The sequence below is a fragment of the Aotus nancymaae genome, unplaced genomic scaffold (assembly GCF_030222135.1).
Source record: "Aotus nancymaae isolate 86718 unplaced genomic scaffold, 86718_ANA_hifiasm-v0.15.2.pri h1tg000014l, whole genome shotgun sequence".
NCBI classification, from domain to species: domain Eukaryota; kingdom Metazoa; phylum Chordata; class Mammalia; order Primates; family Aotidae; genus Aotus; species Aotus nancymaae.
Genome location: NW_026988425.1, coordinates 24415335 through 24434045, shown reverse-complemented (window position 1 = coordinate 24434045; position 18711 = coordinate 24415335). Strand labels below are relative to the sequence as shown.

The 18711-nt window shown below is 34.2% G+C and overlaps 1 protein-coding gene across 1 annotated transcript in view; it reads left to right on the top strand.

The window, feature by feature from the left end:
* Positions 1-18711, top strand: part of CDH10 (cadherin 10) — a 166608-nt gene that overhangs the window by 54428 nt on the left and 93469 nt on the right. The window lies entirely within an intron of this gene.

Here is an 18711-nt window from a genome sequence, read left to right as displayed (position 1 = left end):
AACTATGGAATGAATATATCATGATAAATGCATAAATTTATTTATTAGAATTAATTCTGCCCAATAACTTATGGATTAAAGAGGTACTCAAAACTGCAATTTTAGAATTTATGGTTAGAAAGTAACGATAGTGAGAAAGCTGTGTGTAAATACAGTCATTTAAATGACAATGCATATGTATATATTTCAAATTGCTGTTGAGTTCAGTGAGGAAGCGAAAACATTTCAAAGTTGTTTAATTTTCTACAGAATGAGAAAGCAAATGTCACAAAAATATGATTCAAGGACAAAAAATGTTGCTTATTATAAGAAAATGTATTCCAGATATGAATGTTATTTATTTTTCTTAGGTCACACTATGGGTCCATTTGTATAAAGAAAACCAAATAGGAAGACAAGTAGGTAAAAATAGTTTAGTTATTGCTATATGAGGTTGACAGAGAAGAGTTTTCATCCTATAGAATTATAAAGTTAGTGAGGAAAATTAGTGGTGGTTGGGAATGAAATGAGAATCTTAACATAAAATTGATAATGAATGCTTTCATACACTAGGTTGTATTAAGTTCGAATTTTCTTTCTTGACACTATTTGAATCTAATTGAAGTTAGATAATGCCTTAGTCGACTTGAGAGCTTAAGAAGAAATTTATTTAATAGTCAATATTATAATTTTTATAGATAATTTGTGAGAATGTATCAAAGGAATAAAAGGAAATTAAGTATACTAACATAAATCCACTATACAATTATGATGTATACGTTACTGTATTGGAAACTTTTCACCACCCTTACCTATGATATCTTCATTCCAATAATTAAAATCATGTGAAAGGTTTATAAACCCTATTTTTGAGACAACATTTTCATTAATTGTAAAACACTAAAATGTTTTATTATATTACAGTCATTTCAGACCTTTTGAAATATCTGGTAAAATGAGAAAGATGATTTTAAAGGTTAAATATCATATTGACTAGAAAGAAAAGGAAAAGAAACAGCAACCTAGGAATCTTACCAGAAAGCACAAAGTAGCAGGCTTATCACAGATCTCATTGACTGAAAGCCTGGGAATAGAGAGTGAAGGTTGGTCTCAGAGACAACTTTTAGTTTATGAAACTAACTGCATAAAAATATAGAAACTGAAATCTGGGTCATAGAAACTATAAAATAATAGTTTTCTTTGGTTCTTCCTGTACATAGCAGTTGGCCTGTTTGTATGTATTTTCCTTCATGTAGTCTTTATGATGATTTAATAAATGTTAGTAAATTGAATTATCATTATATTATATACTCTCTCCTTATAGTCAAGCTACTTCTTATTTAATTTTTATTTTTTATCATAAAATAACAACTTGAAATCAAGAACTACTTCATATCTCTTAGAGTAGTAAGAGACTATTAAGCTCTTAGAGTAGAGCTTAGTAACTATTTAGCTCATTGAATTAACCTGAGTGATATCAAATTGAATTCTCAATGCCATCTGGTGCCATTCAGCTCTTTGGCAGAGAAAACTAGTTTAGAATTTTTAATCACTGAAGACAAGTTGGTAAACTTAAGATATATGCATGTTGATATACAACACAAATTTTATGTTTCCTACTCTGCTTTATAAAAACAAATTAGAAAACTCTTTGATGAGGATGGATGTAAGGAATTATAGTGTTCATCAGTTCTTTTCCATGTAAACTGTGCTAAAGTACTAGAGTAACAGAAATGATTTAGGTGCTGTAACTCTCACACTTATCTGAGTCTGCTTTTTTTAATGGCCAGAATGTCTGACTTTTAGCTCACATTTCAAATCAATTTTGTAGTTTCTGTGGCTTATTCACGTCATAATCTGTGAAACAGATGCTTTAACATTTTTGTCTTTACTATAATATTGTATTAATTACTGTATTATTTGTATTACATTAATTACTTATACAATTAAAATCTTATTTAAGAGATAAACACACAGATGAGGATATACCAAAAATGCAATTTTTAACATAGGATATTTTAATAAACAAACATTATCATAAATACAAGTTGAGGCTAAGATGTTTTCCTTATGAAGTATAAAAAACTTTAAATCCCCCACATTTTCTCTCCATCATTATTAATAAGGGATTTATCACATAATCATATTTTCTTTCAGAAGTTATTCTTTAAGTTTTTACATCCTTTGAAGTAGGCATGTGATATGCTGTTAAGTGTTTCAATGCCTGTAGGTTGGTTTAGATGTTGGAGTACTATGTGTTTCAATTACTAGACATATGGAAAGATGGTGATCGATATCTCCCTGTAGTGGGGAATATTTTGGGAGCTCACAAAGTATGCTCCCACTAGCAATGGAGAGACTTATACTGGTTTGATGAGGACAAGACTAGAAAGCACCTGTGTGGAGATGGAGAAACATTTTTTTAAATACCCAAACAATTACCTAACTAGATCCCAGGAAGAACTGATGCCTATAATTTCTCAGATAGAAACCCTTTATTGCTATGTGGTTAAATCTTGGGAGGCTAAGGCAGGAGAATTGCTTCAACCCAGGAGGTGGAGGTTGCAGTGAGTTGGGATCATGCCACTGCACTCCAGTCTGGGTAACAGAGTGAGACTCTATCTCAAATATAGTAATAATAATAGCAAAAATTAGCCAGGTGAGGTGGCAGTGCCTGTGATCCTAGCTCTTCAGGAGGCTGAGGCAGGAGAATCACTTGAATCTGGGAGCAGAGGTTTCAGTGAAACAAGATTGTGCCACTGCACTCCAGCCTGGGCAACAGAGTGAGACTCCATCTCAAAAAAAAAAAAAAAAAAGAAAAAAGAAAAACCCATTTCTGCTCATTGGGTTAAAGTAGAGAGGAACTTAAGAAAACATACAACTGTCGATCGGAAAACCTAGGATGTGACATTGTGTCTGCCACTGTTTCTCACCCCTTGGTTAACTTCTCTTGGCCTTCATTTTCTTATCCATGAAATCAAAGAGCATGATTATAGTGTATCATATACACTAATACATTAATATAATATATAATATGCATACTATATATAAATACTAAATAATTTCTATTCATATTGTGCTCATTTCTAATAATATTACAAATGTAAAGTATATGTATATTTAAAAACTCATTTAGAAAAAAAAACTTAAGAGGGGGAGAGAAAGAGGGAAAGGAGAGCAATTAAGCCCATTGGCTAATTGTCACTGCTGCAACAGTGACAGTCGACCTTGTAAGAGACAAAGTCAACCATAATGAATTCAAAACATGTCTTTGTTGAGCTCTCCACAGCAAGAAGCATTTTCCTGTAAATCATTCTGTTAAATACATTCTAAACAAAAATATATTTAGTGTAAGATCTTTTTTTTCCTTTCTTTTTCCATGAGATAATCATTAACACTGACCTTTAAGAATCTTCCTATATACTGGATTGTATTGGAATATATAGGTATTTCCTATATACTCACTCCCTGTCTTTATCTTCCGAGGCAAGAGCTTCACATGTTGAATGTCAAGGAATCTGCTTTCGAAACATGTTACCTCCATAGTGAAACCTTCTATACATAGTTTTCAATTTCCAAATTTAAATTCAAGGAACATTGTGATTATAAACTCCTATTTTTTATTAGTTTAATATTTTTATACATGTAGTTTCTAATCAGTTTCCTATTGCTCAATCCAGTTGCCTTGAGAAGATCATTTCAAATTCCTCAGCTTCTGTATCTTCAAATCTAAAGTAAATAATGATATTAAACTATAAAGCCTTGAATTTACCTTTAGTTGTAACAAATATGCAATTCTAAGCAAATTACTAATTTTATATTTACTGCACAAACTTTCTCTACATTTTATATGATAATTAGTCTCAGGTGGTAAAAAAGCATGTTAAAAATAGATTTTAATCAAAACCAAACATTGAGAAAAATCCCAAAACACTAAAAAAAAAAAAGTAATAACATGAAGGGACAACCATAAATCTGATTCTGAGTCAGTATAGTAAAACCTCTCTTGCCTTTTCCTAAACAACTCAATCTAATTTTATTTTTCATGGGTTCTTACTTTTAAATATGTTCTCACTACTTCTAAATATGCTCTCAATTATATTCTTCCCTTCAGAGCTACCATTACTGTTTGTTTCTCATAGTGTAGACTTCTAACAAGACCTGACCTCCTGTTTATGTCTGGTCTTAAAGCACATATTTGTCTCTAGCCTGGTGGTCATCCTTCTCTACAGACTCGTAGGCTCCACACACCCACTACGCATGAAGTATGTATTCCTTCTTTCAGTAAATATGTAGAGAACCTTCTAGGTACCACTATGGTATTATGCACTCAGTGATGAAAATATAAGCTCTCTGCTCACAAAGTGTTGGCCTGGAAAGACAGCAAATAATACATAAGAATAACAGCAAGTTATGGGACTCTTTTGTATCAGATATAGCACAGACTCCCCAAACCAAGAACAAAACGATAGTCAACAAATACTCCCATGTTCTTTCTGCAGTACTTGTAAATACAGAGAAAATAAAACAGTCTGGGGTTTTTTGCTGTATGAATCAATGCTACTAAATGTTAAGATTGAAGCCTCAAAGAGCATGCTTTTATTGTTTTATTGATCTGTTTATTCCTTGGGAATGTATATTTGATGTGAAATACCTCATAAAGAAATGATAATTGAGAATTTCTAGAGGATCTCTCTGAAACTGTAAAAAGTGATCCATGAGAGACTAACTCAAATTTAAATATCAATAAAGCCCAGAAATAGCAACTGTGTCCACCATATTAGGCTGTATCCCTTTAACTCTTGATAATATGGACACAATCATGTCAAACCTGGCCACAGCAGGAGAAGTAGCCGGAACTAAGTCAGAGAAGAAGCTGCTCTGACCTTTACTACTGCAGACTTCCTAGGGTGAAATAAATCTCAAGTGCCCAGGTAGAAAATCTTTACATTGCATGAGAGTTCAGCATGTAGATAACACTCTATTTGACAACTGAAATGAGACTATTCTTGCGACTAAACATTCCCAGGTTTTGTTTTTTTTAAAAAAATATCCAAACATAACCAAAATGACACACATAAGAAACATTAACTGTTTACTAAATATAAAACTGCTTTTAGTGGTTAGATGGGGGTAGGGACACATAGGGATATGGGGACACAGTTTTTTTTTATTTGAACCATCCGTTGCAACCATATAATGGATAGGACATGAAAAGATAAATGCATTAGGAAATTTTACTTAGGAAAAGTCCTGGAAAACATTAATCAGGTTGATGTGATAGACATTGATAGAGACTCGTTTGGATTAAATGATTATAAATATCTTCCTGTGAGTGGACATTTGCATGAACACAGACATTATTTCTGTTAATATGTAAAGACCACACACACACACAGTGTAAATCGTATTAAAATCTGTAGGGACTTCAAGTAAGAGGTAATAAAACATTTATAAATAGAGGCATGCCTTGCAGAAAACCTTGAAAATGTTTTCAGAGCAGACCACCTCTTTGTTTTTAATTCTCAAAATGCATACAATATATGTATCTCTCAATACAGTAATATTTTAGCTAGCAGTTATGTAGGGAAAATACATCTTCAAATCTCACTATAATATTTTAACAAAGTATTCAGGAAAATCCTGAATACATAAATTTCCCACTCAAAATTCTCTATCATAAATTTGAAAAACTTGATTCAATCAAAATATTCCAATTAAAATAAAACATTTATATCTATAATTTAGCCAATGATTTTTCAAATACAGAATTTAAAAAATATATAATCAAGAATGAAGATTATATGAAAATTGAGTCAGTGATTTTTAGTAAAAGCTCAAGAGAAAGCTCTGTAAATGAAAATTCTATTAAATCTCACAGATTTTGCTCTGCAGAAGATATCTCAATATAATTTATCCATAACAAGTACATGTGTACTAGCAATGAAGCATGGGATATTTTTAATATGATATTATGAATGTCTACCAGAGCTCCCTCATTTTCTTCTTGGTGACAATGTGTAATTATATATGTTCAATTAAATTTTGTACACATTGAATTGAAGAATAATGCTCTTTTCTGTAAAGAAAATGAAAGAGAGGGATGTATGTTACTGTGTTTGCTCATCAATGTCTCATACTTGGCATATGTTCATATATTCATATTCTCACTTGTTTCATATGAAAGCATGAATAGGAGGGAGCACTCTAGTAAATTTCCTAAAGTAAGTTCTTGAATATCCACTTCATATAGCTAAATTTTTACATCCATTTTATTAAAGAATATAAGGCACCTTATTGTTTTATTATTACCATTATTATTATGTTACTAATCACTGAACTGTGTTACTGTGTTCCATTACTCCTGGTAATTTTAATTAAGAGTTAGCATAGACTGGATGCCGTGGCTCTCGCCTGTAATCCCAGCACTTTGGGAAGCCGAGGCAGGTGGATCACCTGAAGTCAGGAGGTCGAGACCAGCCTGACAACATGGTGAAACCTCGTTTCTACTAAAAATACAAAAAAAGTTAGCCAGGCGTCGTGGTGCATGCCTGTAATCCCAGCTACATGGGAGGCTGAGGCAGGAGACTTGCTTGAATTCAGGAGGCGGAGGTTGCAGTGAGCTGAGATTGGCCATTGCTCCACTCCAGCTTCGGCAACAAGAACTAAACGTCTCAAAAAAAAAAAAAAAAAGGGAGTTAAAATAAAGAAAAGCATGTAAATTTTCAGATAGATGGACTAAAATTGAGAAGGGAGCAGGAATTTTGTCGAACTATAACTTAAAACCTTTCTCTCCTTAGAGCTTTGATCCACAGTAGGCAAGGGAATTTAATGTAAATTTCATATCCCCATTTAGCAAAATTTTCTCACTAACATCATGTTTAAAAATATACTATGCATTTACAGATACATACAGCCATTAAATGTAGAACTTTAAATTAAAATGTTAAATCCCAGGATTAGAGGTACATTATCAAGTAAGAAATTGAGCTGTAAGAATGTATACCACTATATCACATTTTCTAAAGGAACATTTTATATTTGGCTGCAGTTTAGCTTAACTTACATCATCAATTTCTCAGCATTCAGTGGTTCATTTTCAAATACCACCCCAAAAAAAGCCCAAGACAACTGAGCATCTTCAATTTTCTTTGCCACTCCTCTGACACTATTTACAAGTCTGCATCATAGGCTTAGCACCAAATCTGGTTTATGAGTGTTTGGTTTTCCTGAGTCCAGCAGAGGGACAGAATTCTGAATCATGAGTGGACTAGCTTCTGTCCCTGTGATAATTGAGCTTCTGAAGAGACACAGTAAAGAGAAAAAAACAAATATCTAGGAAATGACCTTTGATTATGTTTATTCCTAGATGTAGAGAACATCCAAGAAAAAGTATTTTTGTCTGTTGGGGGAGGGAAGGAAACTGTGACCCTTCTAGAGGCCAAAGAAGCAAAACGTTCCAAGAATTGATGACTGATCTTGTTGAGTGATACAAACTCATCACAGGGACAGATGTAGCAATTTAGAGACCAGTGTGGACCCAGGAGAGAGTTGTTGTAATAATCTGGTCAAATGAGAATCAGATGGCTTTAGTTAGCCTGCAAGAAGGCTACATGCTAGATTTTCAGAGCCGTATTATTAAGACTAAAAATTAAGTGGACCAGGCGCAGTGGCTCACAACTTTAATCTCAGCACTTTGGGAAACTGAAATGAACAGATTATTTGAGTCTGGGAGTTTGAGATCAGCGTGGGCTACATGGCAAAATCTCATCTCTACTAAAAATACAAAAAAATAGCTAGGCATGGTGGCATGTGCTTGTAGTCCCAGCTACCAGAAAGGCTGTGGTGAAAAGATCACCTGAGCCTGGGAGTTTGAGGCTGCAGTGAGTGATGATCATACCACTGCACTCCAGCCGGGATGACAGAGTGAGACCTTGTATCAAACCAGACAAACAAACATATATTTGAAATGATGAACAACTAGACAACTAGAAATGTTAAGATATATTATGATGTGGATAATAAGAAAGGATGTGAATGTGAACATAAGGTGAGCTCACTCTTTTTGTTAGAAATTGTAATTAAAAATATCTATATTAAGCTCACAGTCACCATTATACATAATCAGCAAACAAAAACACATGCTAATTTAGATCACCAGTTTTTAAAAAGATCCTTCTCATGAACAGTATTTAACATTCTTCTGGAAGCAAAATAGTGGTATAAATACTATCACATAGGACAGGCACAGTGGCTCACCCCTGTAATCCCAGCATTTTGGGAGGCCGAGGCAGGTGGATCATGAGGTCAGGACTTCAAAATCAGCCTGGCCCAGATGGTGAAACTTCGTCTCTACTAAAAATATAAAAAAAATTAGCCAGGCGTAGTGGCAGATGCCTATAATCCTAGCTACTTGGGAGGTTGAGGCGGAGAATTGCTTGAATCACAGCGGAGGAGTTTACAGTGAGCCAAGATTTCACCACTGCACTCCAGCCTGGGCTATGGAGCAAGATTCCATCTCAAAAAAAAAAAAAAAAAAAAAAAAATACTATCACATAAAATTTCAGGGGTACAATTAAATGAGATATATAATATTTTGAAACTTGATGTAGGCTGATAGTGATACCTTTAAAGTTTATTTTATTATTTTAGGATTTCAACAACCTCATGAGGTAGTTTCAATTATCTTTCATTAACAAGAAAGAAAAAAAAATGTGTCCTCATTGTCTAAGTTTTCTAATGGTATGAATTCATAATGTTGTAAAGATGGGCTTCTAACATTGAAGGTATGACTCCAGGATTAGAATCAACATTATACCTCATTGCACCATTATTAAGAATATTCTTACATTTATTAATATATAACCACATCAAAAACAGTTATGTTTTTGTTTAAGTAGTGTACTGATTAATAAATTAGCAGATTTTTTCTAGTGAAGTACAAAACTAAGATCACATATGTAATAGAGATATTTCAACTATTTCAAAGAAAAATCCAATTAATTTTTGTAGCCATTATGTGTTTATTATTTAAGTTATATTTGGAATTGATGATGTATGCACTTTATACGGGAAAGATACACAGGTAAAACTAAGATGTTCATCATGATTCTCAGACATCCCTAGTTTTCTTCTTAAAAAAAAAACATGTTTTTCCAATTTTTTGTTACATATTCTAAGAGAAACATGTAAAGACATGTGTTATCTTGTTTTTAGAAACATGACAGTGTACTTTATGAGATGTGAGATGTTAATGTAATCCACTCTTTTTTTTAGCTTAAAAATACATGTTGGAGACTCATTGCATTGCAGTACATAAAGACCTCTTTCTCTTTTTGAGTAGAGAAATAATAGTCTTTTTAATGGGTGCACTGTAATTGTTTTACCATTTTTAAAGTACATTTAGCTTTTTTTAAAAAAATTGCTAAGATAGCAATATGACAGGTGCTCTTTGACACAGTGTTATATCTTTAGGAACTATGACTACAAGTAGAAATGCTGAAGAATAGTCTTGAAAAGTTTTCAACTTTGATAGGGATTTTATATTGCTCTCCATTGAGATTGTTTTAACTTAAACCAATGACAGTCTATGAAAGTAACTATTTTTCCACAGCTGTAGCAAATCACTGTACCACCATGATCATTTTATTTTATCTTATAAATGAAAAGGTTTACAAGTAACATTTTATTGTTCATACTAAGTGAGCATGAGTATCTATGTGTATAAGGCATTTTGCATTTTGAAAATGTGTTCAAATCCTTTGCCAGACTTTCTATTGACATGGTAGTATTTTTTTAATACACAATCTTTATTAATTGACCTTTATGTTTTTAAAATTTTAAACATAATGCATATTTCAATTTAAATCAAATATATATATACTTTAACAAATAAATACAAATCAAATGGAATGTCCACTACCCAGTCCAGGAAATGGAAAATTTCTAGCCCCCAAGAATGCATCTCTGTGTATATTAATAGCAACACCATTTCTCCTTCTGAGAGGTGCCAGTGAGCTTCATTTTGTGATAATAATGTCTGTTTTTCTTTATAGTTTGATTATCAACATAGGTCTTTCTAAATAATACTAGAATTTTGACTGTTTTTGAAATTTATGTGTAATCATAGTTCACATAATCTTTTGCTTTCTTCTTTTGCCAAATACTGTAGTGTAGCGTATCTTTCTACATAAATCTATTTGAATTTAGTTCAATCTTATTAATATGGGTCACATATCAATAAATATGTTATACACATATCAATGGGTGTGTGGAGTGGCCTCTTCCCCTGATTTTGACTGTTACTAACAATGTTCCTGTGAATTTTCTGTACATGCATCCTGATACTCATGTACATTAGTATACATTCTGAAGTAAATTTGCTGTTCTATAGCATGTACCTAACTTTAATCTTTTCAGAAATTGTCATAGTACCTTCCTAAGTTATAACCAACACAACTTCCACCAGCTATGAGTGAGTTCCTGTTATTTCATGTCAACATCTTAACTTCTTATTTTTAGAATTTTTAAAATAACATTTTTATTCACATTTTTCTAAATATCGATAATCTTTCATCTTTGTAATGAAGTTTTTTTAGATCAAAACATTTATTTTTTGTGTTTCCAAAAATAAATCCAAGCAGATAATGAAATAAATGCATATTTTTAAGTGTTTCATCCTGGGTTCTCTGTTCTAGAACTTAGTAAACAGTTCAAGTTTTGGTTACTTCAACATTTCTTCTTGATGCTTATAACCATATATTGAAGTTTTCCAAATGTTTTTTCAGTAGTTTCTTCAAGATGTCTATTGTTTTCTGTGGATTCCTTCTTTCACAAAATCATAACAAGTGTGGTGCACCAAGTATTTTCTGGGTAGTTTCACTCGGTCACATCACTGCATGGAAAACAACCATCCTGTCCTCAGGAAGCTTGCATTTTTAGTGGGAAATGCAGAAAATTCAAAATAAACAAGAGAAATATATTATTCTTATAGTTGTTAGAAATGATAATTGCAATCAGAAAAGAAGAGATGTAACAAGGTAAGGAATATTGGGAACAGGGCAGAACAGGTCCTGGTGATCAATGCTTCCTCACTGAGAAGGTAATATTTGAGCAAAGGACTGGAAGGAAGTGAATGAGGCAGGCAGTTATCAAGGGGATACTGTTTTCAGGAAGAAGAAACAGTTACTACAAATGCTTTACATTGGGAGGTTCTGCTGAATATTTGAGGAAGGCAAGGAGTCAAGTGTAGCTGAAGCAAAGGAAGCAAGAGGAAAGGGGTAGAAGAACAGGGAAAAGAGGTTACGGGCTGGTGGGGTGGTGCCCAGAATCCATAGCGTGGGGTAGACAGAATAATGGCCCCCAAGGATGACCACACCCTAATACAACTGTGAACATGTCACTTCGTATGTCAGAAGAGTCTCTGCAAATGTGATCAAATTAAGAATCTTGATGTGAAGCAAGTATCCTGGATTACATGGGTGATCCCAATATAACTCATGGGTCTCTAAGAGTGAAGCAAGAGAGTCAATGTGAGAAAAATGAGATGTGGCAATGGAACTACATGTTGAAATGATGCACTTTGGATATAAAGGAAGGGGACACAAGCCACAGAATGCAGACAGCTGGAAAAGGCAAGGAAACAGACTCTCCTTTGAAGCTTCCAGAAGGAATGCCATCCTATCATCCCCTTGGTTTTAGATTTCTGACATTCAGAGCTATAAGAAAATTAATTTGTGTTGTTTTAATTCACTAGGTTTGTGGTCATTTCTTATGGTAGGAATAGAAAAGTAATATGTAGGGTCTTGAATAAATTCCAACTTTTACTCTAAGTTATATGGGAAGATACTGTAGAATTTTTAGCAGAAAACTGATCCTATACTAATTATGTTTTAACTAATGGACACTAGGCTTATAACCTGGGTGATGAAATAATCTGTATAACAAATCAGTAGCTCATATTTTTCTACAACAGAACTGTGGTATCATAGCATATCTTTAGTAAATTCTATCTACCATTCATGAAAGCAATAATTCCATCTCACACAAATTGTTTAAGAGAATGGAAAACATGTTGATACTGCCGATCTGATTTTATGTGGCTAATATAAGTTTGCCATCTAAATCAAATAAGAATAGCTAAAGGAAAGACATTTTACAGGGGAATATCTTGTATAAAAAATGAATAATTTTATAAAACTCAAAAATTACATATAATCTGTATAATAATCTATATAACTAACCCCCATGACCCGGGTTTACCTATATAACAAACCTGCATATATACTCCTGAACTTAAAATGAAAGTTAAAAAGTAGAATTTTCACTCTGTCTTCTGGCTTTAAAGTTGAAACAATAGAATTTTCTGGAGTTTTAGGGAGTGTTGTTAGGGATGATTCCTAAGTCAAAGATTTTGGCCTGAGCAACTGGAAACTATAAATCTGCTTTTATTTGGAGTGATAGTGCTTTAGGAAAAAAAAAAAAAACAAAACAAAACAGATTTCAGCTTTGAATATGGTGAGATATATCAAGTTTTGAATTTTAAATTGGGGGTACCAGGAATCAGCTTCTCTATGGTATTTAATGTCACGGGACTAGATAATATGTAAAAATATTAGTGTAGTGAGAGAACAAGTAAGTCTATTTTCAAGAGCAAGCAGCCCTCATTAAGACAGGTGTATGGAAGCGGAGGGTATGGGGAGAGAGAAGATAAAACAATGAATGAAACTGAGAATCAGTATTTCCTGAGCTGCAGGAAAACCTGAGTGTCTTACAAGACAAAGAAAATGTACGGAGAAGAGAATGTGTCAACCTTGTCAAAACTGCTCCTAAGTCAAGAATGATGAGAGGTTTGAATTGTTAACTTTAGTTGCAGTGAGATTATTAGTTGTACTTGATGACTGTAATGTCAGTAATATGGTGGGTCCAGAATTCTTTCTGCAGTGGATTTAAAAGGGAATGCAGCGAGAAAAATTGGAGAAAGTACATGCAAGCAAACTTTAGAAAATTTTGCTAGAAAGGAGCAAATATATGCAGCAGTATCTGCCAGGGAACAGTGTTAGTGTAATCAAGAATATATATATATATATAGCTCCCGGAAGTTCTTCTAACACAGTCCCTCATTATGATGTTTGACTTATAACTTCTATATTCTTAACAATTTACTCTATGTAGTAAAAGAGAAACATTAACAAATCAGTTGGTTTATCTATTATTTCCTGCCAGAGTTTATTTTTTGTCATATTTTCTTACATGTATGCAGACAAGGAAATGAGATGAATATTGTCATAATAAAGAGTGATGGAAAATCTATGTGATTAAAAACTTTGAAAAACCTATTAATGAACTATTTTAGTTTATGATACTTTTAGCTTTGTGGAAAAGTTACAGGATGGTATGAAAGTCCGTATATCCCACCACCCACTTTACCCACTTGCGATCATTTTCAATTACTTTAGTGCTTTTGTCACAAATAAGGCACCAATAAGTATACATTGTTATGAAATAAATTCTGCAGTTTATTCAGATTTTCATGTTTCTTCCCCAATGAACTTTTTCACTTCTAGAACTCCACCAGAAAACCACATTTCATTTAGCTATCATGTATCCTTATGCTCTTGGATGCTGTGGAAGCTTCACGTCTTTTGCTTGTTTTGATAACTCTGACATTGTTGAAGTGTACTTGAAAGTTTTGTAGAATGTCTCTCAGTTTGGGATTTTAAAAACATTTTATATAATGGACAGACTGTGGTTATGGGCTTTGGGAGAAAGACTACAGAGGTTAAAATGCCATTCACAGCACATCATATCATGGCATGGGCATCTGTTTTCAAAATTGCTTATTAATGATCATGTTAACCTTGAAATCTAGGTAAGGTCTCTCCTGGAATGCTGCTTTCCATACCGTCCTTTTAGCAGCTAGTCACTAAGCATTGTCCACACTCGAGGGACTGCCAGTTATTCTCTAACTTTTTGAAGGGTAGATTTACGAAACTACCTGAAGTTATCCTGTAGGATATTTGTCTCTTCTCCCCTGTTCTTTTCTTTAATGATTTATTTATGTTCATATTTACACCTGGATATTTACGTTTTACTTTGGGTTATAATCTAATACTATCTGACTGACTTTGTTATGCAGATTGACTCAGTTTCGGCCATTGGGAGCTCTGCCCTAACATTCTGGATTTTGAGCACTTTCTTATTTTCGTATTTTGGGCACTGCAAGGTGCCTCAGTCTCATCTTGTATTTTCTGGCCCAGTGATGGAATAAGTCATTTCAAGAAGACATTTTCCAAACAAAAAGATGGTGAGGAGGTTTAACCTACCAGAATTTAAGTCAAGTTACATCATAATCTTCTAAAGCACATGACTCTAAGTTAAAAAAAATTAATATAATAAAAGAAATTCTAAAACATGATATAAAGTGTTATGAGATATCAATGTAATACACATCATGAACAACTCAGTAATGAAAATGTCATCCTCACCTTAATTGCTATTGGAACTAGCAACACGGAAATTTAATTTTGGTTTATAGCTGATATAATTGAGGAAATGCAGACGACAGATTATCACATAGAAGAGTCAAATTGTCTCTCCACATGAGAAAAATAAATGTCCTAAAAATAATTAAAGTTATGAAAATAGCAAAAATGTTATCGGCAGGTTTGTAAGAAACAGATATGCATGAATGATAGCTCTGTGGGCTAATTCAAATCATCAGTAGTCAATATTTCAGACAATAGGTAACAAACAGTAAGTTTTTATATCTTTGAGCCAATAATAGCATTTTGAATATTTTAAAAGTTATTAACCCCAAAGAGAAAACAAAAAGTTTATATTGGCGGAAAATAGGGGAGGGACAGCAGGGGTTGGGGAGGTGGGGAGAGATAGCATGGGGAAAAATGCCAGATATAGGTGAAGGGGAGGAAGGCAGCAAATCACACTGCCACGTGTGTACCTATGCAACAATTTTGCATGTTCTTCACATGTACCCCAAAACCTAAAATACAATTAAAAATAAAAATTAAAATTAAAATTAAAAAATGCATGATAGAATTAACAACAGAATAATGGCTAAACATTAAGATATTTAAACAATATAAAACTTGCACAGGTCTTTAAATATTCAGAATATAAAAGCACATGGAAATATTATTGGAAAGGAGTATTTCCATCACTGGAAAGAATGTTACAAGAAATAAAGCAGGCACTTCTTACATTTAAGTGAACATATGTTTTTTTTATTTATATTTATTCAATCATTCAATAGAAATGTTTATGTTAGAACCTAAAATGTGTTCGATGCTAAGGAAATACTATGACTAGCAATATCTAATTCTGGCTTTCAAAAAACTTACATTAAAAAAAAATTTTAAAGCAATATAATAGAGCCAAGTGTTCACTAAACTTTAAGTTGATTTTTAGGTAATATATTTTAACGTAATTAATAAAAAGATGGAAACAATAAGCTACTCTAAAATTACAGACTGAGGATGCAGGAGACTTTTCTTTTTCTTTTTTCTTTTTTCTTGTTACTCAGGCTGGAATGCAGTGGCATGACCTCAGCTCACTGCAACCTCTGCCTCCCGTGTTCAAGTGATTCTCCTGCCTCAGCCTCCTGAGTAGCTGAGATCGCAGGTGCACACCACCATGCCTGACTAATTTTTGCATTTTTAGTAGAAAGGGGGTTTCTCCGTGTTGCTCAGGCTAATCTGGAGCTCCTGTCCTCAGGTGATCCACCCACCTCAGTCTCCCAGAGTGCTGGGATTACAGGCGTGAGCCATAGTGCCAGTGCAGGGCCAGGAGACATTTGGAATGTGAAATTTACCTCCTTGCTCAGATCTGTTTAAGCGACCACGAAATTTACCTGAAAACAGACATTTGTAATGGTGATCAATTTCATTGCTAAATAACATGTTGAGGTATTTGCAGTATTTACACTTAAGGTTTCATTCATGAGTTGGGTTTGAATCTGTAATCTTACTATTGGTTTTCTATTTGTACCATCTACTTTTGTTCTCTTTTTCCTTTTTCTATCATCTTTTAAACAAAATAAATTTTAAAAAATATTATTATTACTTGTCCATTAACTCTAACTCTTATTTTGTTATCTTAGTACAGAAGTTGATGAATTATGACTAGTGGGCTAGATCTAGAAGGCAATATTTTAGCCCTCGATCAAAGAATTGTTTTTGAATCTTATTAGGCTGGGTTAAAAAAGAAAAGAAAAAAATGATATTATATGTGGCCTTCAAAGTCTAAAATATTTAGTATCTTCCTCTTAACAACAACAACAAAAAGTTTGTTTATCCCTTCTTAGTGGTTTATTCACAAATCCTACTACAGAAAGTCATCTTGGCCAGGTGCAGTGGCTCACACCTGTAATTCCAGTACTTTGGGAAGCCAAGGTGGGTGGATCACAAGGTCAGGAGTTCGAGACCAGCCTGACCAACATGGCAAAACCCCCCTCTCTACTAAAAATACAAAAAATTAGCCAGGCATGGTGGCACACACCTGTTATTCCAGCTACTCAGGAGACTGAGGCAGGAGAATTGCTTGAACTTGGGAGGCAGAGGTTGCAGTGAGCTGAGATCGCGCCACTGCACTCCAGCCTGGGCCACAGAGTGAGTCTTGAAAAAAAGAAAAGAAAGTCCTCTTTTTGTGTGGCAGTATGAGACCATAAAAGTACCTGTGCACACTGAAGCCCATACAAAGTGATGTATCTTAACAATTAATTGAGAAAATCACAAGTGTTCTGCTACCTTAAATTTTTTAGTCAAAGCTCTAAAACTCTTCTACTATTTGTCATAAATGTATAGAAGATGAAAGAAACATAGTAAGCAACTATTATTGAGTCAGCTATAATTTTACACACTAGAAACATTGAGAATTAAAGTGTTTTGTTTCTTTATTAAAAAAAAAAAAACTTAGTTGAGCATGGTGTTTTATGCCTGTGATCCCAACATTTTGGGAAGTTGAGACAGAAGGATTGCTTGAGCCCAGGAGTTCGAGACCACCCCGGCAATATTGTGAGACGTAGTCTCTTCAAAAGAGATAAGGAGAGGAAAGAAGGAAAGGAAGGGAGAAAGGAAGGAAGAAAGGAATGGAGGAAGGAAGGGAGGGAGGGAGGAAGGAAGGGAGGAAGGGAGGAAGGGAGGGAGGGAGGGAGGAAGGAAGGGAGGAGAAGGGGAGAAGGGGAGGAGAGGAGGAAGAGGAGGAGGAGGAGGAAGGGAAAAAGGGAAGGAAAGGGGAGGAGAGGGGAGGGGAGAAATATCTGGTGGTATTGATGTGTGTACCTGTAGTCCACTTGGAAGACTGAGGTGGGAGGATCGCTTGAGCTTCATTCCAGTCTGGGCAACAAATGGAGACACTGTCTCAAGACAAAAACTAAATCAAAACTTAAGCATAGTTAAATAGTGCTTGCCTTCTCATCATGAAACATGATACAGAGTAAGCATCTGTTTTTGGCCTTGGCAAATTGTCAGACTCCTTTCTGAGTTTGTTGTAAAACATCTCTAAAGTTCCTTCAATAGGATATTTTGTGCTGGTGTTACTTCCTCTGTGACATTTCATTCTTTTCTTTACATCCACATTCTTCAATATGTCAGTGTCCTGTTCACTGTTCAGTTGACATCAGATCTGGAGTGGCATCAGATCTCAAGTGGTGACACTGTGTCAATAGTCCCATGCTGCACTTGTGTTTGATTCTTATTTTACTTTCAAGAATGTCATATTTTGTTTGCTGCACTTTCATCTGTGTTTGCCAATATCCTCTTCCAATTATCCATTTTTGTAAAATGTTATGTGAGTTTACCACCGAGAACCAACCAGGCAATGCAACGATACGTTTGAGTATCTGTGAATGAACTGAATAATGATCAATTACTGAAGCATTTTGAAAAAAGTGACACATTTGGTCACTAATCATGATCACTATTATTTATGTAGTGGCTTGTGGATTGCAAGGCTAGCATGCAATTACTCCAGTTAATATACTATGATAATCGAAAATTAAACTGTGTTGTTGGGTGAATGGCATTTTTTAAACTGTGACAATTGAGCTGTATTCGTAAAAGAACTGTGCAAAATGAGGACTCCATATACATCTTTAACTTATCATAGTTTTTGTTATATTTTATCACTTCGTGCATCATGTGAAAATATTTCCTCTTTTTGTTAACAAGGGTTATGATCCCTAAATTACAGAATATTAAATGAGATTAAAAACTATGTTTTCCTTAGAATTCTGCCTTGAGACACAAGTGCATGGAAGAATGCAGGCTGAGGCTGATGCTGATGACAAGTTGGTGACTCAGAGTCTGGAAAAACTGAGATGGCTGGTGCTCCCAGGACAGAGAAGCAGAGATGAGAAAGGCACAGAGAGAGAACTCTGTGGATGTTCATAGTGTTTCTCTCAATTTTTCAAAACATGTGAAAACTCACTGAGGCTGGAGAAAGAACCTCTTACAGAGTTTAGAGGAAACGGTGCTCCATACTCACACAGTGATGAGAATAGTGCTTGTTCTCATCAGCAGACGTGGAAACCTCAAGGTCTATGGGTGATTGATTACACATGAAATCCTTGATTCCGTGGTAGGGAACAATTAACCCAAGAGCTATTATTGCTCCAATTCTACATAAAAGAAATAATGGTCTTACAAAAGCAAGAATCAAAGTACAAACAGTCCCAAAATAAAGTACAAGGCTCTTTATGGTAATTCAAAAATACTC